The sequence below is a fragment of the Cetorhinus maximus genome, chromosome 18 (assembly GCF_964194155.1).
Source record: "Cetorhinus maximus chromosome 18, sCetMax3.hap1.1, whole genome shotgun sequence".
Classification (NCBI taxonomy): domain Eukaryota; kingdom Metazoa; phylum Chordata; class Chondrichthyes; order Lamniformes; family Cetorhinidae; genus Cetorhinus; species Cetorhinus maximus.
Genome location: NC_135896.1, coordinates 71,125,476 through 71,152,466, shown reverse-complemented (window position 1 = coordinate 71,152,466; position 26,991 = coordinate 71,125,476). Strand labels below are relative to the sequence as shown.

The following is a 26,991-nucleotide window of genomic DNA, read 5'->3' as shown; positions in this document are numbered from 1 at the left end:
ACGAGTAACCCACCTCATGACTCTCTAAAGTCTGTCTACCATCTACAAGGCACAAGTCAGGAGTGTGATGGAATACTCCCCACTTGCCTGGATGAATGCAGCTCCCACAACACTCAAGAAGCTTGACACCGTCCAGGACAAAGCAGCTTGACTGGCACCACATCCACAAACATTCACTCCCTCCACCATCGACACACAATAGCAACAGTGTGTACCAGCTACAAGAGGCCCTGCAGGAATTCACCAAGGCTACTTTGACAGCACCTTCCAAACCCACAACCACTACCTTCTAGAAGGACAAGGGCAGCTGATGGATGGGAATACCACCACCTCCAAGTCACTCACCGTTCCTTCACTGTTGCTGGGTCAAAATCCCGGAACTCCCTTCCTAACAGCACTTTGGCTGTGCCTACACCACATGGACTGCAGCGGTTCAAGAAGGCCGCTCACCACCACCTTCTCAAGGGCAATTAGGAATGAGCAATAAATGCTGGCCGAGGCAGTGAAGCTCACATCCCATGAGTGAATAAAGAAAAAATATTTTCTCAGTACCTGCCAAAATAAAACCAACATCACAGTTGAAATCTGAATGCTGCATTGCTGTGTGCACGAGTGGTGATTCCTTTCTCAAAAAACTCTGGTCAGTAGTAAAGCAGAATCACATTTTAAAATTATGTGCCAACACTACACACAAGCTACGCTCGACACCCTCCAAACCCACAGTGGTTCATTAAATAAATGCCTCAGGCAGTGTGGTCATCAGGCATCCACATCACAAGACTCCCAGATTTCTTCTTCACAGAATAAGCCAACCAACATGCTAGCAACCTTAATTTTCATCCCTTCTGCGGCATATCTACCAAGGTAGGGAGAGAAAATTGAGCTTCATATGGTTAACAGCCACACACACACACACACACACAATAGTCTCCAATTGCAAATTGCTTGTGTCATTCATACATAATCGGGGGAAACGGTGCTGTAGTGGTGATGTCGCTGGACGAGTGATCCAGAATCCCAGGCTAATGGACTTTATGGGGTTTAAATCCTACCCTTGCAGCTGGTGGGACTTAAATTCAATTAATCAAATCTGGAATATAAAACAAAAACAGGATTACCTGGAAAAACTCAGCAGGTCTGGCAGCATCGGCGGAGAAGAAATCAGTCAACGTTTCGAGCCTTCATGGCCCTTCGGCAGAACTGAAGCATAGTTAGAAGAAGGGAGAAATATAAATTGGTTTAAGGTGGGTGGGGGGGTGGGGGGAGAGACACATTGAGGGTGTGGTGATTGTGGAGATGAGCAGATAATCAAAAGATGTCACAGACAAAAGATGTCTGTGACATCTTTTGATTATCTGCTCATCTCCACAATCACCACACCCTCAATGTGTCTCTCCACCCCCCCCCACCGACCCACCTTAAACCAATTTATATTTCTCCCTTCTTCTAACTATGCTTCAGTTCTGCCGAAGGGCCATGAAGGCTCGAAACGTTGACTGATTTCTTCTCCGCCGATGCTGCCAGACCTGCTGAGTTTTTCCAGGTAATTCTGTTTTTGTTTTGGATTTCCAGCATCCGCAGTAGCTTTTAGCTTTTTGTTTTTATCTCTGGAATATAAAGCTAGTTTCAGTAATGGTGACCATGACAACTATCATCAATTGTCCTAAAAACCCATCTGGTTTCCCTTTAGGTCTGGCCTACACGTGACTCCAGATCCACAGCAATGTGGTTGGCTCTTAACTGCTCCCTGAAATGCACAGCAAGCCAGGCAATTAGGGATGGACAAAAATGCTGGCCTTGCCAGTGATGCCCACATCCCATGAAAGAATAAACAAAAAAAACAAATTTTTTTAAAGCAGGAAAAATTAGGACTCAACAAAGCCACTATAGCACAAATCAAGCAACACAGAAGTACTGTGTTTTCTGCACAGGATCAAATCTGACAAGTTTCTTTTCCAAGCTGAAACTGGTGCTGCACCCAAAGACTTCACATTTTTGACACCTGACTCACAGCAGCAACTGCTGTGCTGCTATGATGGCAGTTCCTTTTACTACGAAGTATCTCTCGTGCACAAATACACACAAACATCTTGCTGTTTAATTTTCAGAATAAATTAGTCTCAAAACTTGAGCAAATACCTGGGTATACAAACTACATTTTTCAGGAAAGCTCAAATTCAACTGACCTAATCCTACATTAATAATAAAACCTATCTAAAGTGATGACATGCAGAGTCACTCAAGAGACCAACATTTTATAATTCAATTTTAACAGATCCTTCCAGACGGAGGAGCTCTGTATCTCTTAACACAAGAGAAACTGTATACTCATTACGACATCTACAATAAAAATCAATAGTCCACAGGTTCAAAGATCAAATTCTACTTGAGCTACTTGTTACCTGCTTCTCTGCACACATTGACCACCAACCTACCCGGCTCCTGTCAAGCCCTGACACTTTGCTTTGGAGCCTTGTTAACGGCGACTTAGCATTTCCCATTTACAATATCGGCTTCAAAGTTGCGACAGAGAGAAAGCATTGGTGCCCAGGTTGTTACATTTCCAGTTCAACTGCCCACAAAAATGATTGAGGGAATTCAAGCTCTGATACTGTGATGTGATCTCTCCTCCAGACCAATGCAATAAGTGGATACAATTCTGCTATGGGTTGAAAAAGCGTTACCCTCAATGAAGGTTTCAAAAGATTATACCACCCATCTGTGGTATAACTGTGAACTCAGCTATACAAGTCAATAGTTCTTGACTTCCTACAAAGCGACAGAATCTGTAAAGTTTCCTGAGTATATACCCCCATCTCAACATCAAGTTCTAATGAATATATGTATGAAAAAAAATTACACAGCACATGACAATTTATCACATAGCACCAAGTTATTATAAAAATAGGCAATGGAGAACTGGAGGAGGACAGCAGGCAGCTAGAACATCTCCTTGATGTTGAAAAGTAGCACTGTCTGAGTAGTGAACAGTATAATTCAGTCATGCCATGTAACACGGCAGGTACTCCAATTTACAGATCAGCACTCACTAAAAGCAGATATCCTTATCTACAGGAGTAACACTCAAGACATCCTTAAGATAATTATTTCAGGAAAATTAAAGCACACTTAACCAAATCTCAAGAGATTTATCACCACTTATTCGCATAATAAAATGTGCAAGAAGTTGAAATATTCAAATCCAAGTCCCAGCTATTAGAAAATCTGGACTATAAATCACAACTGTGTGCAAATTATCCACTCCAACTTTAGGGACATACTGAAGTACATCATTTGTGTAAAATGTTATGGAAATATTTTGTTGTTTTCAGATTGAATGGCTTATTGCCAAAGGCCAGCAAATCTTTTAAAAGTTTACAACTGAAGTTAGCAGATGAAGGAAGGTTGAACCTGGAGTGGATGTGAAGGAGGAATGGACGTTGCAGTCAAGGAATTGGATAGCAGGAGTAAGCCTAAGGCAACAAAATTATCAATTTTATAGGGGCCTGTATTAATCAAGCTTCAGAAAGCTGAAGCTTATATTTCATCCCAATTTCAAATTCATCATTAGTGCACTTGACATTTTTTTTTAAACCTAGATGAAATATCAGACTTGATGTTAGGAGCAGCATTCATGAATTCTTTGTACAGTTCCCACAGTTGTATTTCACTTTATATAGTGTGACCCTAAAGACAATGTTAGAAATGCAGATCCCTTTAAGCATAAACCAGGACAAGTTTCAGAGTGAATTGAGAGCAGATGATGCTCACAGGAGCCTTTACAGGAGCTTTTGCTTCTGCACAGGGAAAGTATCCAGGAGGGAAGGTTGGAAACACTTATTTGTCCTGAACTACTGAAAAACTATAAAACAGCTGTGATTCACAGAATGTCTTCTGCTGCCTGATTCGTGAAATGGATATCTACCAATTAAACACCCAAGACATAATTTGTCTGGCAAGAATCTACATCAATGACTTCCCAGTGTCCAGCATAACAATGTTCTGCAATTCATCCACTTATTGAACGAACAGCTTGAGGGAAGCCATTAACTTTTTGCCTACCTAAATTCAGCACAAAAAGAGCATTTCCATTTCAGGCAACGGTGTTGGCATGTCAGATGTACCAGATCCAGTTGCAGAATGAAACGGTTTGCTCTGTCCCAACTGATATGAAACCTCACTGCACCACTACATATTTTTCTGCTTTTTCCACAGTTACCTCCATCGCTTCTATTCAAAATGGCAGATTTGCACCCAGTCTCAGGCTGCATAGTATATATATCTGCCGGTGCCCGAGCTGCACAAATTTCAAATTGGATTCATATCCATATCATGGTCAAGGTGTAATTTTTCATTCTAGGTTAGGTCTGAGTTTTCAAGTCCAAGAGCTGAATACACAGCAATACCACTGTTAAGTACCCAAAGTTGCACTGTTCATATGGCAGGTTTTCTGACGAGGTGAGTCAGCTGAGAACGAGCAAAATTCACCAATTGAGGCCGACAGAATTCAGACACCATCAAAAGGTGAGGTTAAAGTTCTGATCTTATAAATAGCAGTCAAGTACAGCAGAAAATTTTCAGGGAATATGCCACAGGGAAAGTAAATCAGTTTTCAAACATGTTGCCAAAATTGCCAGAAGTTATCATCAGCCTTGTGCATGTGTGTGTGCAGGAAAACATGTGTGTGTGTGTGTGTGTGTGTAGGAAAACGTGTGTGTGTGTGTGTGTGTGCAGGAAAATAAGTCCTTCAAATAGGTATAACCTACACAGTAAAAGCATGGAGTGGAGTTTTCACTCTGAGCGCAATCAACAATCTGGGTGCAAATTGCCGTTTTCTCAAGTGAAGCTGTGGGTCAAGTTTCCATCCAACTAATTTGCCTAATCTCAACTGTAAAATTTACCATGATCCAGCACAATAAATGTAACTCCTTTGCATTATGACGCATTCATTAGTGTACTTAAGTGTGGCAATCTGGTGCAGTTTTATTAGCACAGCTGAAAATAGGTTTATCACAAAAGCAATTTCAATAACTGCCGCCTGTGAGCAAACTGATTTAAAAAACTGAAAAAACTTCAAAAAATATCGTGAGCTATTTATTAGTTTAATTGGTGCACACTAGCCAGATTCTTAGTAAATTAGGTGTTTAACATTTAGAAACTTTTAAAATATGCCTTTGAGCCTTCACAAACAGTCACAAATGCTTGAAATTGGTAGAAACACGCTGTCCTATTTATTTCAATCTAGGCTCATGGTCAGTTTTGTGCAACAAGCCAGCATTAAAAACTGCGCAAACTCTTTTTATGCTCGATGCAATTTGTGCGTAAAATGTCCAAATTTTTCACACTAATCTGATCAATTCCCACCTAACCCCTCGGCCATGATCTCCAATTCATTATGTCAATTTATACAGCAACCACAGACAGAAAATTGCTTGAACACAAATTAATTTTGGCCTGCGCAATTGACATCCCAAGTTCTGATTTTTTTTCTTTAATTTGTTCATGGGATGAGTGTCTCAGGCAAAGGCAGCATTAAATGCCCATCCCTAATTGCCATCAAGAAGGTAGTATTGAGCCGCCTCCTTCAGCCACTGCAGTCCATGTGGTGTAGGTACACCCGAGTTGCTAGGGAGCGAGATCAAGGAGGTTAAACAAGTGAGTCTGAAGGGATGGTGATATATTTCCAAGTCAGGATAGTGAGACTTGGGTGGGAAACTTGCAGGTGGTGGTGTTCCCATGCATCTATTGCCCTGGTCCTTCTAGGTGGTAGAGGTCGAAGGAGCCTTGGCGAGTTGCTGCAGTGCAACTTGTAGATGGTGCACACTGCTGAAAAAGTGCTTCATTGGTGGAGGGAGTGGATATGTTGAAGGTGGTGGATGGGGTGCTAATCAAACAGGCTTGCTTGGTCCTAGGTGGTGTTGAGATTCTTCGGTGTTGTTGGAGCTCATCCAGGGAAGTATAAAATATTCCATCACACTACTGACTTGTACCTTGTGGATGGTGGACAGGCTTTGGGGAGTCAGGACGTGAGTTGCTCACCGTAGGATTCCCACCTTCTGACCTGCTTTTGTAGCCACAGTATTTATATGGTTGGTCCAGTTCAGTTTCTACTCAATGGTAACCCCTAGGATTTTGATAGTGGGGGGATTCAGCGACAGTAATGCCATTGAATGTCAGGGAGAGATGGTTACATTCTCTCTAGTTAGAGATGATCATTACCTAGCACTTGTGTGGCATGACTGTTACTTGCCAATTATCAGCCGAAGCCTGAATATTGCCCACGTCTTGCTGCATATGGACATAAAATCACAAAATGTTACAGCGCAGAAGTAGGCCATTCGGCCCATCGTGTCTGCACCGGCTCTCCGAATGCCATTACGACTTAGTGTCATGCCTTTTCCCCATACATCTTTTCTATTCAAATACCATCTAAACCCCTCGGAATGCCTCAATTGAGCCTGCCTCCACCATACCTCCAGGTAGAGCATTCCAGACTTGAACCACTTGCTGCTTGAAAAAGTTTTTTCACACATCACATTTGCTTCTTTCACAAATCACTTCAAACCTGTGCTTTCTTGTTCTCGAACCTTTAATGAGTGGGAACAGTTTCTCCCCCATCTACTCTATCCAGCCCCCTCATGATTTTGAACACCTAAATCAAATCTCCCCTAAGCCTTCTCCTCTCCAAGGAGAACAGTCCCAAACTCTTCAATCTATCGTCATAACTAATGTTTCTCATCCCTGGAAAGATTCTTGTAAGCCTCTTCTGCACTCTCTCCAATGCGTTCACATCCTTCCTACAGTGTGGCACCCAGAACTGTACACAATACTCCAGCTGAGGTCGAATGAGTGTCTTATATAAGCTCAGCATAATCTCCTTGCTCTTGTACTCTACACCCCTACTACAGGACACTTTATTAACTGCTCTCTCCACCTGTCCTACCACCTTCAATGATTTATACACATACAAGTCCCTTTGCTCCTGCACCTCCTTAAGAATTGTACCCCTTATTTTGTATTGTCTGTCCATGTACTTCCTACCAAAATGCATCACCTCACACTTCTCCACATTGAACTTCATCTGCCACCTATATGCCCACTCCATCAACTTGTCTATGTCCTTTTCAAGTTCTATGCTGTCCTCCTCACAGTTTACAATGCTTCCAAGTTTTGTATCATCCACAAACTTTGAAATTGTCCCCTGCACACCAAGATCTAGATTGTTAAAATAGATCAAGAAAAGCAAGGGTCCCTAGGGAGCTCCACTACAAACCATCCTCCAGCCTAAAAAATATACATTAACTGTTACTCTCTGTTTCCTATTACTCAGCCAATTTTGTATCCACATTGCTGCTGTCCCTTTTATTCCATGACCTATAACTTTCCTCACGAATCTGTTGTGTGGCACTTTATCGAATGCCTTTTGAAAGTCCACGTACACCACATCAATGACATTACCCTCATCGACCTTTTCTGTTATCTTTTCAAAAAACTCCAGCAAATTAGCTAAACACGATTTCCCCTTTAGAAATTCATGCTAATCAATTCACATTTTTCCATGTGGTTATTATTTCTAGCCCAAATAATTGTTCCAAGGAACTTCCTCATCACTGAAGTTAAACTGACTGGTCCGTAATTGCTGGGTTATTAATACAGCCTTTTATGAACAAAGGCATAATGTTTGCAGTTCTCCAGTCCTCCGGCACCTTCCCTGAGTCTAGGGAAGAGTGAAAGATTTTGGTCACTACAATTTCTTCTCTATCTCCTTCAATATCCTTGAATGCATCTCATCCAGTCCCAGTGTCTTGCCAACTTTAAGTACCGACAATTTATCCAACACTTCCTCCTTATCAATTTTGAACCCTTCTAGTGACAGAGTTTCCTCCTCTGTTACCGTGGCCTCAGTAAATCTGCTTCCTTGGTAAAGACTGATGCAAAGTATTCATTTAGCACCTCAGCCATGCCCCATGGTTCCATGTGTAAATAACCTTTTTTGTCCCTAATCAGCTCTATTCCTCCTTTCACCACCTTCTTACTATTTGTGTGCCGATAGAAGATTTCTAAAGGGGAAATCATGTTTAGCTAATTTGCTGGAGTTTTTTGAAGAGTTAACAGAAAAGGTCGATGAGGGTAATGTCATTGATGTGGTGTACACGGACTTTCAAAAGGCAATTGATACAGTGCCACCCAACAGGCTCGTGAGGAAAGTTATAGGTCATGGGATAAAAGGGACAGCAGCAACGTGGATACAAAATTGGCTGAGTAATAGGAAACAGAGAGTAACGGTCAATGTATATTTTTCAGGCTGGAGGACGGTTTGTAGTGGAGTTCCCGGCACAGAAATAGTAAGTGGGTGGTAAAAGGAGGAATAGAGTTGATTAGGGACAAAAAAGGTTATTTACATATGGAAGCATGGGGCATGGCTGAGGTGCTAAATGAATACTTTGCATCAGTCTTTACCAAGGAAGCAGATGTTACTGAGGCCACCGTAACAGAGGAGGAAACTCTATCACTAGAAGGGTTCAAAATTGATAAGAAGTGTTGGATAAATTGTCGGTACTTAAAGTAGCCCCCAGAGGTCAGTATTGGGGCCTTGCTTTTCCTGATCTATTTTAACGATATTCCCCTTTATGTTGGCTGCCAGCCTTTTCTCATAACCTCTCTTTGCTTCTCTTATTTGCTTTTTCACCTCCCCTCTGAACCTTCTGTATTGCGCTTGGTTCTGAATTGTATTTTCTACCTAACACGTGTCATAAGCACACTTTTTCTTCTTCATCTTAATTGCTATATCCTTTTTCATCCAGGAAACTCTGAATTTGTTTGCCTTACCTTTCCCTTTTGAGGAAATATACCTTGACTGTGCCCGAACAATTTCTTCTTTCAGCCCATTGTTCAGCTACCGTTTTTCACCAATCTAATTGGCCCAGTTCCGTTCTTGCCCCATTGAAGTCAGCTCTCCCCCAGTTAATTATTCTTACTCTGGGTTGTACATTGTCCTTTACTGCCGTCATCCTAAACCTTATGATACAAGGATCACTGTCTCCTAAATGCTCCCCCACTGACACTTGGTCTACTTGTCCTACCTCATTTCCAAGAACCAGGTCCAGCAGTGCATCGTTTCTTATTGGACTGGACACTTACTGCTTTATGAAATTCTCCCGAGCACAATCTGAGCACACTTGCCCCTCTCTGCCCTTTACACTTTCACTGTCCCAGTTTGCATTCCATTTATTAAAGTCCCCCATTCTAACTACACCATAATGTTTGCATCTCTCTGTAATTTCCCCACAGATTTGTTCCTCTACATCCTTCCCACTAGTTGGTGGCCTCTAGACTACACCGAGCAAAATAATTGCACCCTTTTTGTTCCTTAGCTCTGGCCAAATTAATTCTGTCCTTGAACCCCCTGGGACATCCTCTTTCTCCAGTACTGCAATGCTCTCCTTAACCAATACTGCCACCCCTCCTCCTTTTCTGAACATTTTATACCCAGGAACGTTTAACACCCAGTCCTGGTCTTCCTTGAGCCAGGTCTCTGTTTTCGCCACAACAACTGGGCCAGTTAGACTGGGAAGAAACGGTAGCTGAACAATGGGCTTAAAGAAGAAATTGTTCGGGCACAGTCAAGGTATATTCTCTCAACATGGCAATCCATGCTTGTAACTCCCCAATCTTATTTACTATACTCAGTGCATTCACATACATGCAAAGTAAAACTGATTTAGACTTCTTGACTTTCTCCCTTACTCTGACTCCATCTATTTGCTTACTATTATCTGTACTGGTGCTATCTGTCTCTCCAAGTATTTTGTGCACCCTGGTATGGCTCTCTAATCTTCTCTCCTGGTTCCCACAACCCTGCGGAGTTAGTTTAAAGCCCCCCACAACAGCACTAGCAAAACGCCCCACAAGGAACTCAGTCCCGGCTCTGTTCAGGTGCAACCAGCAAGCAGCACCTAGAGTAGAGTGTGAGAGGAGGACAATGAGACAGGCAGTCAGCAACACCTAGAGGATCTAGACTATCTAGAGGACCTAGCATCTAGTCTATACTCAAGTAGGAGTAAGGGTAAAATAAAAGCAAAGGTCCATATTCTATTTAGTTAAGATATGTCTGGGGAGCTCAGTCCCATGATTTGCACATCCTGCACTATGTGGGAAATCCTAAACGCTCTTGGCAGTCTGGATGACCGTGTGTGCAGGAGGTGCCTCCAACTGCAGCAACTCAAGCTCTGGGTTTTGGAGTTTGAGCAGTAGCTAGGGGCATTATGGTGCATTCACGAGGCTGAGAGATTCGTGGATAGCAGGTTTCAGGACGTGGTCACCCTGCAGCTTAAGGAAGTGCAAACAGAGAGGGACTGGCTGACCACCAGACAGAAGAAGGGGACCAGGCAGGTAGTGAGGGAATCCCCCAAGCGCATCTCGCTCACAAACCGTTTTTCAGCTTTGGAAAACGGTGAGAGTGACAGTCCCTATGTGGAGACCAACCAGAGCAAAGGCCATGGCACTGTGGGTGGTCCAGCTGCTCAGCAGGGGAAGAAGGAGTGCGGAAGGGCAATAGTGGTTGAGGATTCGTTAGTGAGTGGAGCAGACAGGCGCTTCTGCAGCCGTAGACGTGATTCCAGGATGGTATATTGCCTCCAGGGTGCCAGGATCAAGGATGTTACGGAACAGCTGCAGGGCATTCTGAAGGGGGAGGGTGAACAGCCAGAGGTTGTGGTCCATGTTAGGACCAATGACAGAGGAAGAAAGAGAAATGAGGTCCTGCAAGCAGACTTTAGGGAGTTAGGCAGAAAATTGAAAAGCAGGACCTCAAAAGGTAGTAATCTCCAGATTACTCCAGGTGCCACGCAGTAGTGAGTATAGGAACAGAAGGATAGAGCAGATGAATGCATGACTGGAGAGATGGTGCAGGAGGGAGGGCTTTAGATTCCTGGGGCAGTGGGACAGTTTCTGGGTGAGGCGAGACTTGTACAAGTTGGACAGGTTACATATTAACAGGAATGGGACCAACATCCTCGCGTAGAGGTTTGCCAATGCTGTTGGGGCAGATTTAAATTGGCAGGGGAATGGGATTGTGAAAAGTAGTTCAGAGGGGAGAGAAGCGGAGTTGAAATTAGAAGTTAAAATGCTCGTGAGTGAGTCTGGAGGACAGAGGAAACATAGGCTAGATAAGAAAGAAGTGAGTTTAGCAAGGCTAAATGGAATATATTTTAATACAAGGAGCCTGAGGAATAAGACAGATGAGCTAAGGACACAGATAGGCCCGTGGGAGTAGAATATCATAGCTATGGCTGAGACTTGGCTAAAAGGGCAGGATTGGCAGCTCAACATTCCTGGTTCTAGGGTATTCAGGCAAGATAGAGGGGGGGATAGAAGAGGAGGAGGGGTTGCAATATTTATCAGGAGGGATGATATCTTGGGAGGATGATCAAATGAAGCCATATGGATAGATGTACAAAACACAAAACACACTGTTGGGCGTGTACTACTGGCCCCCAAACAGTCAGGGAGAGATGGACGATCCAATATGTAATCAAATTTCAAAGAAGTGTAAGAATATTGGGCCGTAATAGCAGGAAATTTTAACTACCCAAACATTAACTGGGGTAGTCTTAGTGTGCAAGGTAGGTAGAGAGCAAAATTCTTAAATTGCATCCAGGAGAACTTTTTTAGTCAGTACATAGAAAGCCCAACAACGGAGGAGGCAGTTCTGCACCTAATATTCGAAAATGAGCCAGGGAAAGGTGGAAGGTGTATCAGTAGGGGAGCACTTTGGAGATAGTGACCATAACTCAGTTAGATTTAGAATAGTTATGGAAAAGGATATGGTTGGGCCAGGAATTAAAGTTCTAAACTGGGGAAAGACTAATTTTACTAAGATGAGATGCGATTTTGCCCAAGTGGACTGGGATCAGCTACTTGCAGATAAAACTGTGTCAAAGCAGTGGGAGGCATTCCAGGAGGAAATAGTGAGAGGACAGGGCAAATATGTTCCTGTAAAGACAAAGGGAGGGGATCCTGGACGTCAAGGGACATAAAGGTTAGGATTAGAGAAAAATGAAGCTTATGACAGCTATCGATGGCTCAATATGGCAGGAGTATAAAAAGTGCAGAGGGCAACTAAAAAGGGAATTAGGAAAACTAAGAGTGCATGAGAAAGCATTGGTGGGTAAAATAAGGAAAACCCAAAGGAGTTTTTTAAATACATAAAGAGCAAGAGAATAACTAGAATAACTAGAGTAGCGCCAATTAGGGACCATAGAGGTAATGTGTGTGTGGACCTGGAAGACGTGGGTGCAGTCCACAATTAATATTTTGCATTGGTCTTCACAATGGAAAAGGACGATGTAGATGCAGATATCAGAGACTGTGAAATATTAGAGGAAATTAACATAGAGAGAGAGGAGGTACTAGCGGATTTAGCGGCCTTAAAAGTGGATAAATCCGCAGGCCCGGATGAGACGTATCCCAAGCTGTTGAGGGAAGTAAAGGAAGAGATATCAGGGTTCCTGGCAGTAATTTTCAAGTCCTCTCTGGCCACAGGTGCCAGAGGACTGCTAACATTGTCCCATTATTAAAAAAGGGAGGATGGGATAGACCAGGAAATTACAGGCCAGTCAATCTAACCTCGGTGTGGGGGAGTTACTAGATAGAATTCTGAGGGGCAGAATATATCTGCACTTGGAAAGGCACAGATTAATCAGGGATAGCATGGATTTATTAAGGGAAGGTCGTGTTTGACAAATTTGATCAAATTTTTTGAGGATAACCAGGAGTGTTGATGAGGGTAATGCATTTGATGTGATCTACATGGACTTTAGCAAGGCTTTTGATAAGGTCCCTCATGGAGACTGGTCAAGAAAGTAAGAGTCCATGGGATCCAAGGCAAAGTGGCATGTTGGATCCAAAATTGGCTGAGGCAGGAAGCAGAGGGTGATGGTAGAAGGATGTTTCTGTGACTGGAAGCCTGTTTCCAGTGAGGTTCCGCAAGGCTTGGTGCTGGGGCCTTGCAGGTGTACATAAATAATTTGGACTTAAATGTAGGGGGTATGATCAAGAAGTTCGCAGATGACACGAAAATTGGTAGGGTGCTAACTATTGAGAAGGATAGCCGTAAACTACAGGAGGATATCAATGGACTAGTCAGGTGGAAAGAGCAGTGGCAAATGGAATTCAACCCGGAAAAGTGTGAAGTAATGCACTTGGGGAGGGCTAACAAGGCAAGGGATTACACTATGAATAGTAGGACCCTGGAATGTACTGGAGGTCAGAAAGACCTTGGTCCGCATATCCATAGGTCCCTGAAGGTAGCAGGGCAGGGAGATAAAGTGGTTAAGAAGGCATGTGGGATACTTGCCTTTATTAGCCGAGGCATAGAATACAAGAGCAGGGAGGTTATGCTGGAACTGTAGAAAATGCTGATTAGGCCACAAGTGGAGTACTGCGTGCAGTTCTGGTCACATTACAGGAAGGATGTGATTGCACTGGGGAGGGTGCAGATGAGATTTACCAGGATGCTGCCTGGGCTGGAGGGTCTGAGCTATGAGGAAAGATTGGATAGGCTGGGGTTATTTTCCTTGGAGCAGCGAAGGTTGAGAGGGGATCTGATAGAGGTGTATAAGATTACGAGGGGCATAGAGAGGGTGGATAGAAATGCATTTTTTCCATTAGTCGAGGGGTCAATAACCAGGGGCGAAGAGGGGAGTTGAAGAGAAATTCTTTCACCCAGAGAGTGGTGGCGTCTGGAACTCACTGCCTGAAAGGGTGGTTGAGTCAGAAGCGCTTGTAACATTTAAGAAGTATTTAGATGTTCACTTGCGTTGCCATAGCCTACAAGGCTATGAGCCAAGCGCTGGAACATGGGATTTGTGCAGTCAGATCTTTGTTGATCGGCGTGGACACGATAGACCAAATGGCCTCCTTCTGTGCTGTAGACGTCTATGGGTCTATGAGAACTTCTCCGGCTTGTACAGGTGCCATCACACCTAGAGCGAGTTCCAGTGTCCCAGGAATCTGAAGCCCTCCCTCCTGCACTATCTTTGGAGCCATGCATTCATCTGCATTATCCTCCTATTTCCATACTCACTTGCATGTGGCACTGAGAATATCACAGAAACACACAGTGCAGAAGAGGCCCTTTGGCCCATCGAGTCTGCACCGATAAGTGATAACTGACCTACCTACCTAATCCCATTTACCAGCACTTGGCCCATAGCCTTGAATGTTATGACGTGCCAAGTGCTCATCCAGGTACTTATTAAAGGATGTGAGGCAACCCGCCTCCACCACACTCCCAGGCAGTGCATTCCAGACCCTCACCACCCTCTGGGTAAAGAAGTTTTTTCTCACATCCCCCCCTAAACCTCCTGACTCTCACCTTGAACTTGTGTCCCTTCACGACTGACCCTTCAACTAAAGGGAACAGCTGCTCCCTATCCACCCTGTCCATACCCCTCATAATCTTGTACACCTCGATCAGGTCACTTCTCAGTCTTCTCTGCTCCAACGAAAAGAACCCAAGTCTATCCAACCTCTCTTCATAACTTAAATGTTTCATCCCAGGCAACATCCTGGTGAATCTCCTCTGCGCCCCCTCCAGTGCAATCACATCCTTCCTATAATGTGGCGACCAGAACTGCACACAGTACTCCAGCTGTGGCCTCACCAAGGTTCTATACAACTCCAACATGACCTCCCTACTTCTGTAATCTATGCCTCCATTGATAAAGGCAAGTGTCCCATATACCTTATTCACCACACCACTAACATGCCCCTCCGCCTTCAGAGATCAATGGACAGACACGCCAAGGTCCCTTTGTTCCTCAGAACTTCCGAGTATCATGCCATTCATTGAATACTTCCTTGTCAAATTACTCCTTCCAAAGTGCATCACCTCACACTTTTCAGGGTTAAATTCCATCTGCCACTTATCTGCCCATTTGACCATCCCGTCTATATCTTCCTGTAGCCCAAGACACTCAACCTCACTGTTAACCACCCGGCCAATCTTTGTGTCATCCACAAACTTACTAATCCTACCCCCCCATCATCGTCATCTACGTCATTTATATAAATGATGAATAATAGGGGACCCAGCACAGATCCCTGTGGTATGCCACTGGACACTGGCTTCCAGTTACTAAAGCAGCCTTCTGTCATCACCCTCTGTCTCCGACAACTAAGCCAATTTTGAATCCACCTAATCAAATTACCCTGTATCCCAGGTGCATTTGCCTTCTTTATATGTCTCCCATGTGGGACCTTGTCAAAGGCTTTGCTAAAATAAACTACATCAACTGCACTATCCTCATCTGCACACCTGGTCACCTCCTCAAAAAATTCAATCAAATTTGTTAGGCATGACCTCCCTCTGACAAAGCCATGCTGACTATCCCTGATCAAACCTTGCTTCTCCAAGTGGAGATAGATTCTCTCCTTCAGAATTTTCTCCAAAGTTTCCCTAGCACTGACGTGAGACTCACTGGCCTGTAGTTCCCTGGCTTAGCTCTACAACTCTTCTTAAATAGTGGAACCACATTAGCTGTTCTCCAGTCCTCTGGAGGTCACTATATTTGAGGTCCTGCTTGCTAATTATCAACCTAAATTCTGATCGCAGGACCACATCCCCCTACCTACCTAAGTCATTGGTACCAATGTGGACCATGACCTCTGGCTGATCACCCTCCCCCAAAAGAATATTGTGCAGCTGCTTGGTGACATCCTTGACCCTGGCACCAGGGAGGCAACATACCAGCCTGGAGTCACGTCTATGGCCGCAGAAAAGCTTGTCTGTTCCCCTAACTAATTAATCCCCTATCACTACTGCTCTTCCTTTCTTCTTCCTCCCCTCCTGTACAGCCGGACTGCTTCAGTATCCGAGGAGTCGTGAATGGTACTGAACATTGCACAGTCATCCATGAACATCCCCACTTTCTGACCTTATGATGGAATCAAGGTCATTGCTTAAATAGCTGAAGATGATTGGGCCTAGAACACTGCCGAGGAAATTCTGCAGCAATGTCCCAGACTGAGATGATTGACCTCCAACAAACACAACCATCTTCCTTTGTGCTAGGTATGACTCCAACCAGTGTGGAGGTTTCCCCAACTCCCATTGACTCCAGTTTTGCTTGGGCTCCTTGATGCCACACTCAGTCAAATGATGCATTGATGTCAAGGGTAATCATTCTCACTTCACCCCTTGAGTTCAGCTCTTTTGTTCATGTTTAGACCAAGGTTGTATGAGGTCAGGAGCCAAGTGGCCCTGGCAGAACTCAAACTGCTCGTTCATGAGCAGGTTCTTGCTGAGCAAGTTCCACTTGATAGCACCGCCGACAACCCCTTCCATCACTTTGCTGATGATCGAGAGAAGGGCAGCAATTGGCCAGATTGCATTTGTCCTCCCTTTTGTGGGCAGGACATACCTGGGCAATTTTCTACATTGTCGGGTAGGTGCAAATGTTGTAGCTGCGCTGGAATCAAATTGGTTGAAGACTGGCATCTGTGATGCTGGGGACCTGAGGAAGAGGTCAAGATGAATCATCCACTTTGCACTTTTGGCTGAAGATTGCTGCAAATGCTTCAGACTCGTCTTTTGCATTGATATGCTGGGCTTCCCCACCCTAGAGGATGGTGATATTTGTGGAGCCTCCTCCTCCAGTTAGTGCATTAATTGTCCACTACCATTCACAACTGGATGTGGCATGATCTGTTGGTTGTGGAATTGCTTAGCTCTGTCTATTGCATGTAGCTTCTGCTGTTTAACATATAAGTAGCCCTGTGTTGTAGCTTCACCATATTGGCACCTCATTTTTAGTTATGCCTGGTGCTGCTCCTGATGCCTTCCAGCACACTTCCTTGAACCAGGGTTGATCGCCCAGTTTAATGGTAATGATGGAGTGTGGGATATGCCAGGCCATGAGGTTAAAGAGGACAGTTAAATACAATTCTGCCGTTGATGATGACTCACAGCACCCATGGATCCCCAGTTTTGAGCTGCTGGATCTGTCCCTTTCAGCCCATTTGCAGTGCCACACAAAACTACGGAGGGTTCCCTCAGTATGAAGATGGGACTTGGTCTCCAAAAGGAGACCATGTTGTGATCACTCCTTTCAATATTACCATGGACAAACGTATCTGCAATAGATAGATTAGCGAGGACAAGCTGAAATAGATTTTTTTCTTTTTATTGATTCTCTCAACACTTGTCACAGGCCCAATGTGGCAGATATGTCCTTCAGAGCTCAGCCAGTTGTGGTGCTACCAAGTCATTCATGAAGACAGACAATTAAGTCTCCCACCCGGAGTATATTCTCTGCCCTTGCTAACCTCAGTGCTTCTTCAAGTAGTGTTCAACATGGAGAGCAACAGATTCATAAGATGAGAGTGGCCAGTTGTCAGTAAGACAGGACATCCTTAACGCTGGTGATGGAGGAGACATTGGCTGTTAAGCTATGATTCAATGAGTATGTGTCAGGTTGCTGTTTAACTAGTCAGTGGAACAGCTCTCCCAATTTTGGCACAAGTCTCCAAATGCTCGTGAGGAAGACTTTGCAGAGTCAACTGGGCAAAGTGTGCCTTTGTTAATACCAGTGCCAAGGTCAATGCTGGGTGGCTTGTCTGGTTTTATTCTTATTCAACTTTCCTGTAGCAGTTTGCTAGGCCATTAAAGAGGGCAGTTTAAGAGTCAACAACATTGCTGTGGCTCTGGTGTCATAGGTCGGCCAGACAGCGTAAGCATAGCAGATTTCCTCCCTTGAAGTTCCAGGCAATGGCCATCACCAACAAGAGAAAATATAACCATTTCACCTTGAAATTCAATGACATTATGATCACTGAATTTCCCACTATCAATATCCTGGGGGATTACAATTGACCAGAAATTTAACTGGACCAGCTGCATAAGTATTGTGGCTACAAAGGTAGGTGAGGGGCTGGGAATTTTGCAGCTGGGAATACCTGACTCCTCAATTCCTGTCCACAATGTACAAGGCACAAGTCAGGAATGTGTTGGAATAATTCTCCACTTTCCTGGATGAACGCAGCTCCAACAAACTCAAACAGCTCAACACCATCCAGGATGAAGCAGACCACTTGATCGGCAACCCATCCACTACCATTTCCTCTGCCAAATAGTGGACAGCTGCAACGGTGTGCACCATCTGCAAGATGCACTGCTACTCTCCAATGCTCTTTCAAAATTACCTTCCAAACCTGCAACTTCTACCAGCTAGAAGGACAAGGGCAGGATGGAAACACCACCACCTGCAAGTTCCCCACCAAGTCACACACCATCCTGACTCGGAACTATATCACCGGGTAACTTCACTGTCACTGGGTCAAAATCCTGGAATTCCTTCCCTAACAGCACTGTGGGTGCAGTGCCTCAAAAGGCAGTTCACCACCACCTGCCCAAGGGCAGTTAGGGATGGGCAATAAATGTTGGTCTTGTCAGCAACGTTCAGATCCCAAGAACAAATTTTAAAAAAACCTTTCAACATAGCATCCTTGAACCACTCACATACTTATTTAGTCTTGAAATACGAGTAAGAAATTGTACTTACACAACACTGTTCACAACCTCAAGATGCCCTAAAACGTTTTATACCTAATGCAGTACTTGTAAAAAGTGTTGTCACTATTATAGTATAAACAAATGTAGCATAGTTTTACACACAAGTGAGTTTTTTCATGTTGATCGAGGAACAAACATTGGCTTGGACACCAGGGAGAACTCGCCCTTCTCTTTGTAGTGGTGCCAGGGATCCTTACTTTCATCAGCAAGGGCAATCAAGACCTCAATTTCACATCTTATTCCAAAAGACAGCATCTCCAACAGTGCACCACTGAACCTCTCAACTCTCAACCTACTGATTCAGAGGAGAGTGTGTTACCATTGAGTCGTGGCTGATGCCTGACAAATACTACCACTGAACAACAGTTTATATAGCACCTTTAACAGAATAAAATGTTCCAAGACATTTCACAGGATCATAATCAGAGAAATATCAACATCGAGGCGAAGGAGGTGTTCGGACAGGTGATCAAAAGCTTGATCAAAGAGGTAGGTTTTATAGGGCGTCTTAAAGGAGGAGAGACAGGTGGACAGACTGAGGTTTAGAAAGGGAATTATAGTGCTCAGGACTAGCTCAGTCTCTTAGAGTAAACCATAATATATTTCATTCACAATCCTTTGTAAATATATCACAACAAAACCACTAATTATGTCCGTATGTTTGTATTAAATAGAATGGCCATTTTAACTCATTAGATAAAAATCTTACCTTGATTTTGTATTTGTTCATTCACAAAGTTATGTTTAAACTTAAAAGCAACATGCATTATATAGCCATTTTATCAACTGATAAGGGTCCTGCTTGCCAGTGTATTTTAATAATTAATAAATCAGACATGCCACACTCCAAGGATTCTTCCAGGTTATCAATTTCATTTCACATGTTCAGAGGGAGAATAAATAGAAAGTATCCAATATTGATGGACGTTTTAAAATTTAATATAAAAATGCAATCATGTTTTTTTTTTCATTTACTTTTTATTATTTTATTATTAATTCATTTCACTCACTAAATAGCAATTTTCTAATTAAGAGGACAAATAATCTACAAAAGATGCAGTGTTCATCTTAGATCCAAGCACTCCCTGACAGAAAAGGAACAACAGGCCTCAACGTTCATGAAAGTGCAGAATGCGCCTCTGCCCCTCTCCCAAAAGTATAAAAGTTCCTCAGTTAACCTGAATGTTTCTGAATAAATTAGCGCCAAGCTGGGGATTATTGTGATGGTATATTAGGCATAAATTTGCAACTCACCCAACTATAAAGCTAAGCAACAATTTCTGACGATAGACTGTCCACCAATATCCATTACAAGCCTACCGACTCCCACAGCTACCTCGACTACAGCTCCTCACACCCCGCTTCCTGTAAGGACTCCATCCCATTCTCTCAGTTCCTTCGCCTCCGTCGCATCTGTTCTGATGACGCTACCTTCAAAAACAGCTCCTCTGACATGTCCTCATTCTTCCTTAACCGAGGTTTTCCACCCACGGTGGTTGACAGGGCCCTCAACCGTGTCCGGCCCATCTCCCGCGCATCCGCCCTCACGCCTTCTCCTCCCTCCCAGAAACATGATAGGGTCCCCCTTGTCCTCACTTATCACCCCACCAGCCTCCGCATTCAAAGGATCATCCTCCGCCATTTCCGCCAACTCCAGCATGATGCCACCACCAAACACGTCTTCCCTTCACCCCCCCCCCCCGACGGCATTCCGTAGGGATCGTTCCCTCCGGGACACCCTGGTCCACTCCTCCATCAACCCCTACTCCTCAACCCCCACCTATGGCACCTCCCCATGCCCACGCAGAAGATGCAACACCTGCCCCTTCACTTCCTCTCTCCTCACCGTCCAAGGGCCCAAACACTCCTTTCAAGTGAAGCAGCATTTCACTTGCATTTCCCCTAACTTAGTCTACTGCATTAGTTGCTCCCAATGCGGTCTCCTCTACACTGGAGAGACCAAACGCAAACTGGGCGACCGTTTTGCAGAACACCTGCGGTCTGTCCGCAAGAAAGACCCAAACCTCCCTGTCGCTTGCCATTTTAACACTCCACCCTGCTCTCTTGCCCACATGTCTGTCCTTGGCTTGCTGCATTGTTCCAGTGAAGCCCAACGCAAACTGGAGGAACAGCACCTCATCTTCCGATTAGGCACTTTACAGCCTTCTGGGCTGAATATTGAATTCAACAACTTTAGATCTTAAACTCTCCCTCCCCCCATCCCCACCCCGTTTCTTCCCCCTCCCTTTTGTTTTTTTCAATAATTTATATAGATTTTTCTTTTCCCACCTATTTCCATTATTTTTAAATCTACAACTAATACCTTGTCAGTCTTTCCACCCCACCCCCACTGGAGCTGTACCTTGAGTGTCCTGCCATCCATTCTTAATTAGCACTTTTCTTAGATAATATCACCACCTTCAACACCTCTTTGATCCTTTTGTCTGTGACATCTTTTGATTATCTGCTCCTATCACTGCTTGCTTGTCCCTACAACCACGCCACCCTCAACTTCTCTCCCCCCGCCCCCCACCTTAAACCAGCTTATATTTCACCCCTCTCCTAACTATACTCAGTTCTGTTGAAGGGAAATGTGGACTCGAAACGTCGACTCTTTTCTTCTCCACCGATGCTGCCAGACCTGCTGAGTTTTTCCAGGTAATTCTGTTTTTGTTATAAAACTAAGCTCCTCTTTCTCCCTAGTCCAACAGAGACTTCCATGCAAATTTAGAGCTGGTTTCAAACCCAGGTCTCAAGAAATATTATACTTCGCACCAACTCCACTCTTTTATAAACTGAACTACATATTTAAAGGAAAATCCTATTAACCATCTGATGGCACTATCTAATACCCTCCTGGACGTCTACCCTCTCCCACCCTTTTTTGCTTGCCCAAAACTGCTGGCCAGATCTTAACTCGCACCTAATCTCAATTACCCAGTCCCCCTGTGCTTGCTGACCTACAGCGGCTCCCAGTCTGACAACATATTTTTAAGTTCCTAATTTTCAAATCCCTCTATGGTCTTGCATCTCCCTATCAATGCAACTCCCCCAGCCTATAAACCTTCATGATGCCTGCGCCCCTGCAAACATGGCCTACTGCACATCTCCTATTTCAATCGCTCCACCATCAGCGGCTGTGCCTTCAGCTGCCTTGGCCCTAAACCCTGTAATTCCCTCCCTAAATCTCCTCCTCCCTCTCCTCCTCTTTCCTCCTTCAAAACAGTTAAAGCCCAACTGTTTGACAAGGCTTTCAGTCGCCTATCTAGATATCTCTTTCTGTGGCTAGTGTCAAAAATGTCCTTTTGATCGACAACGGTCTTATCAAGTACCTTGGAAGGTTTCACCACATTAAAAGATGCTATATAACTGCAAGTTGTTATACATGTCAAATTCCAAATCACATAGTACAAAAATGGTTCAATCCATATATGATTATGGTATATCAGAAATCCACTGACGGTTTATTTCAACTTCAACACCAGAATACAGGGCATTCCAGTATAAGGAGTACACATTGTCTTACCAGCCCCCAAAAAACACAAAAAGGTTCTGTGATGGTGCTCTAACATGTGTTGCTGATAACATGTGCCATGGAGTGATGGGATGTAGTTTGATTCCCCAAAGTTCCTGCTGTGGGGTTGAAGTATGCAGAAGGTGGTGGTCAGGTGTTGATTCCTGGAAACTCCAGGACATGATTGACAACTCTACTTCTGAAGGAAAGTTCTCAACCCAAGCACAAATCACTCCCATCCTCAGAACACTGGCATACCACAGTTTGGTATGCACTTGCACTATTGTTGATGAGATGAACAACACCCATCAAGAATCATTTAAGAATTCATTGTAGGAAGGTTTTTGATATGCCCAAGTAGCACACTTCTTTAAAAAGTATTTCTTTGCAACACCTAATGTTGTAAGAAATCAGCAGGAGCTCCTTTTAAAATGCATTATAATTTATTCAAAGACCGATACATGGATATGTTTAGGCTCCTTATTGGTACAACGACCCAGAAGCAACAACAAAATAAGTCTGGATCAGTATGAAATTTTGAGACAGTGAACAAGCCAACTACATTGAACGGATTCAAATTCATCCTTTGTTTGGACAAATGCAAGATGCATTCAGTTGTGGACCCAGCAGCAGCAGTACAAAGTGGCAAGCAGACTTCCCTGTGGACCCACTGAAACCCCGCTGGCCCCAGCCACCAGCTTTCTCTTTACTACTGTCATACTAAAAGCATATGAGCAAAGAACAATTCTGGCAGAAGCTTTTTGCTGGTGACAGTAGCTGGTAGCACAAAGGCAAATTAAAGAAAAACAAAAATACTGTGTGTTATTTGAAAACACTCACATGAAGCATGTTGGGATGTTTCACTGCATTCAACAAAATGCAAATGTATCCTTTACCTCTGTTTACATCTCAAAACTACTATTCATCAAAGCACACAGACTAGCTGGCTTTAATCCAATTAACACACACAGACTAAATCTCTCTTAAAAACATAATTTCCAATAACATTATACATTAATATCTCTTCCTGACAAGCCTGATTACAAAATCATGCACTCAGCTCCTGTCACAGTGTAGAAAGCTGAAAGAACACCCTAAACAACTCCCCTCCTCCTTTGAAAAACAAAAACAGAATTACCTGGAAAAACTCAGCAGGTCTGGCAGCATCGGCGGAGAAGAAATCAGTTAACGTTTCGAGCCTTCATGGCCCTTCGGCAGAACTGAAGCATAGTTAGGAGAAGGGAGAAATATAAACTGGTTTAAGGTGGGGGGGGCGCGCGCGCGGGGGGGTGAAGAGAGAAGTTGAGGGTGTGGTGATTGTGGAGATAAGCAAGCAGTGATAGGAGCAGATAATCAAAAGATGTCACAGACAAAAGGATCAAAGAGGTGTTGAAGGTGGTGATATTTGTCTAAGAAAAGTGCTAATTAAGAATGGAAGACAGGATACTCTAAGTACAGCTCTAGTGGGGGTGGGGTGGACAGACTAACAAGGTTTTAGTTTTAGATTTAAAAATAATGGAAATAGGTGGGGAAGGAAGAAGCTATATAAATTATTGAAAAAAAAAGGGGGGGGGGGAACGGGGTGGGGATGGGGGGAGGGGGAGTTTAAGATCTAAAGTTGTTGAATTCAATATTCAGCCCGGAAGGCTGTAAAGTGCCTAGTCGGAAGATGAGGTGCTGTTCCTCCAGTTTGCGTTGGGCTTCACTGGAACAATGCAGCAAGCCAAGGACAGAAATGTGGGCAAGAGAACAGGGTGGAGTGTTAAAATGGCAAGCGACAGGGAGGTTTGGGTCTTTCTTGCGGACAGACCGCAGGTGTTCTGCAAAACGGTCGCCCAGTTTGCGTTTGGTCTCTCCAATGTAGAGGAGACCGCATTGGGAGCAACGAATGCAGTAGACTAAGTTAGGGGAAATGCAAGTGAAATGCTGCTTCACTTGAAAGGAGTGTTTGGGCCCTTGGACGGTGAGGAGAGAGGAAGTGAAGGGGCAGGTGTTGCATCTTCTGCGTGGGCATGGGGAGGTGCCATAAGTGGGGGTTGAGGAGTAGGGGGTGATGGAGGAGTGGACCAGGGTGTCCCGGAGGGAACGATCCCTACGGAATGCCGTCGGGGGGGGGGGGTGAAGGGAAGACGTGTTTGGTGGTGGCATCATGCTGGAGTTGGCGGAAATGGCGGAGGATGATCCTTTGAATGCGGAGGCTGGTGGGGTGATAAGTGAGGACAAGGGGGACCCAATCATGTTTCTGGGAAGGAGGAGAAGGCGTGAGGGAGGATGCGCGGGATATGGGCCGGACACGGTTGAGGGCCCTGTCAACGACCATGGATGGAAAACCTCGGTTAAGGAAGAAGGAGGACATGCCAGAGGAGCTGTTTTTGAAGGTAGCGTCATCAGAACAGATGCGACGGAGGCGAAGGAACTGAGAGAATGGGATGGAGTCTTTACAGGAAGCGGGGTGTGAGGAGCTGTAGTCGAGGTAGCTGTGGGAGTCGGTAGGCTTGTAATGGATATTGGTGGACAGTCTATCATCAGAAATTGAGACAGAGAGGTCAAGGAAGGGAAGAGAAGTGTCAGAGATGGACCATGTGAAAATGATGGAGGGGTGGAGATTGGAAGCAAAATTAATAAATTTTTCCACATCCCGACGAGAGCATGAAGCAGCACCGAAGTAATCATCGATGTACCGGAGAAAGAGTTGTGGGAGGGGGATTTGGATTTCCAGCATCCACAGTAGCTTTTAGCTTTTTGTTTTTATCCCCTCCTCCTTTGTTGGGAGAACTAGGAGATATGCATATAAAATACACTAACAGCGTGATTAGACTTTAAAATAGCATTTGTTTTCACAAAGGATCACTGCCCTCTCCAATATCTTGCCAAAGCATGCAATTAGCGCATATTCCCTGCACTTGTTCAAGAGATTTTGAGAAGTGTCTGACAGAGGAAAGCGTTTCTGGTTATAGTTACAAGGATCTCTTGGAACTGTGCTTAACAAGTTGGGGTCTCGGACATCACTGGAGATTCTGCTCAATTAACCAAGGAGCAGTGAAATTGGATGCTGCAGTTATGTTAAGGGTTAATATGCCAAGGTAAACAAAAGTAAAAAATAACTAATAAATACACAGGCAATTATTGAAGAAAAATGTAGTAACAGCTTGACAGTCACAAAGAGGACTCAAAAATTTTCTAAGAAATAAGACCTAAAACAAAATCAATATAAAGGCATAAAAAGAAAAAAGAATCTACTTTCTGGGCGTTACTCTAAAAGATCTGGCAAGCTAACTGTTGGGCCAAAATCATTTATTCCATTTCATTAATACATTTTTAAAAGTTACTTGTAACGAAAGTTGGCTTTATTCAAAAATAGAGATTTGCATTCTGATCCAAATGTCTGTTGTTTAGTTATAGGATGCAACAGATGAGCAGATTGCTGGGTGTGTGTTCAGGATTGGAACAAACAGAGGTTTGGGTAAGAAAAGCTCAAAGCGTTTATACTCTGAAACACACCTCTGATTACTCTTGTGCCAATACCATCAATTCTCCTCCGAAATCAGGAGATTAAACAATATTTTGTAGCTACAAAACCAGAATATTGCAAATTGAAAAGCCATTGCAGAAGCCTCTCTGTTGCAATACCTTTTAAAACAACTGCACTCTACCTGCAATTAACTGCACAAAGCACAAAATCAGAATCACAGAATTTTTACTGGAGGCAGCTATCGGTCCATCATGTCTGCATCGGCTCTTCAAATGAGCAATTTACTTAGTGCCAATTTCCCACCTTCTCCCCACAACCCTGCACATTGTTCCTTTTCAAATAACTGTCTAATTTTCTTTTGAATGCCTCAATTGAACCTGCCTCCACCACACTCACAGGCAATGCATTCCCGACCTTAACATTTGCTGTGTGAGCAAGTTTTTTTCTCATATCGCTTTTGCGAATTGCTTTAGGTCTGTACCCTCTCATTCTCAATCTCTTCAGGGTGGAGACAGTTTCTCCCCATCTACTCTGTCCAGACTCCTCATGATTTTGGATAACTATCAAATCACCTTTCATCTATTTTCATTCAGTCAATTATTCTGAGAAATAGGAGTGTCACAACAAACTAAAGCAATTTAAAAATACCATAAAAATAATTTTCTTCAGAGTTCAGACATTTAAACTTGTTTAACGTCAGCAGTAAATCAGAAAGGAACGAATGGAAACTTTTACAACTGAATTCAGCTGGTTTAACAGAATGTACAAACTTATCATGCCAAGCCTGAATCTTGTCCTGATCTTCTTGCATGCATGCAGAGGCTGCTTCATCACCTGAGAAGTTGTGAATGGTACTGAGCACTGCAATCAGCAAACTACCCACTTATAATCCTAAAATGGAGGGAAGGTCTTTGATGAAGCAGGTTGGCATCTCATATTTAATTATACCTGGTGTTCTTCTATACTCTTTTTTGAACCAGGGTTGGTCCCCTGGCTTGATGGTAACGCTATAGTGATGGATATGCCAGAGATTGTGGTGATATACAATTCTGCTGCAGCTGACGGCCCACAGCACCGCCTGGGTGTCAGTTTTAAGCTGCTAGATCTGTCCTGAATCTATGCCATTTAGAATGGTCGTACTGCCTCATGATACCACAGAGAAGATGATACCACTATATGAAGATGGGACTTGGTTTCCACAAGGACTGTGCAATGGCCACTTCTGCCCAGACTATCATGGACAGATGCATCTGCAGCAGGCAAATTGTTGACGCAGGCCCATTCTGGCAACTGTATTCTTCGAGACTCAGCCAGTTTGGGGAGTGGACATATAAGTTGCCATATTCTGTACCCTTCCTATTCGACATGCTTCTTCCAAGTGGTGTTCAACATGGAGGAGTACTGATTGAACAGTTGAGGGAGAGCAGTAGA

The 26,991-nt window shown here is 43.9% G+C and overlaps 1 protein-coding gene across 12 annotated transcripts in view; it reads right to left on the bottom strand.

Moving 5' to 3' along the window:
- The window catches only part of numb (NUMB endocytic adaptor protein), a 255,961-nt gene that overhangs the window by 181,500 nt on the left and 47,470 nt on the right, over positions 1–26,991 (bottom strand). The window contains exon 2 of one of the 12 annotated variants that reach the window (XM_078562881.1): positions 346–552. The exons of the other annotated variants lie outside the window; for them this stretch is intronic. The gene's annotated coding sequence lies outside the window, so the exon portion shown is untranslated. The remainder of the gene's footprint in view (positions 1–345; positions 553–26,991) is intronic. 12 annotated transcript variants of the gene reach the window in all.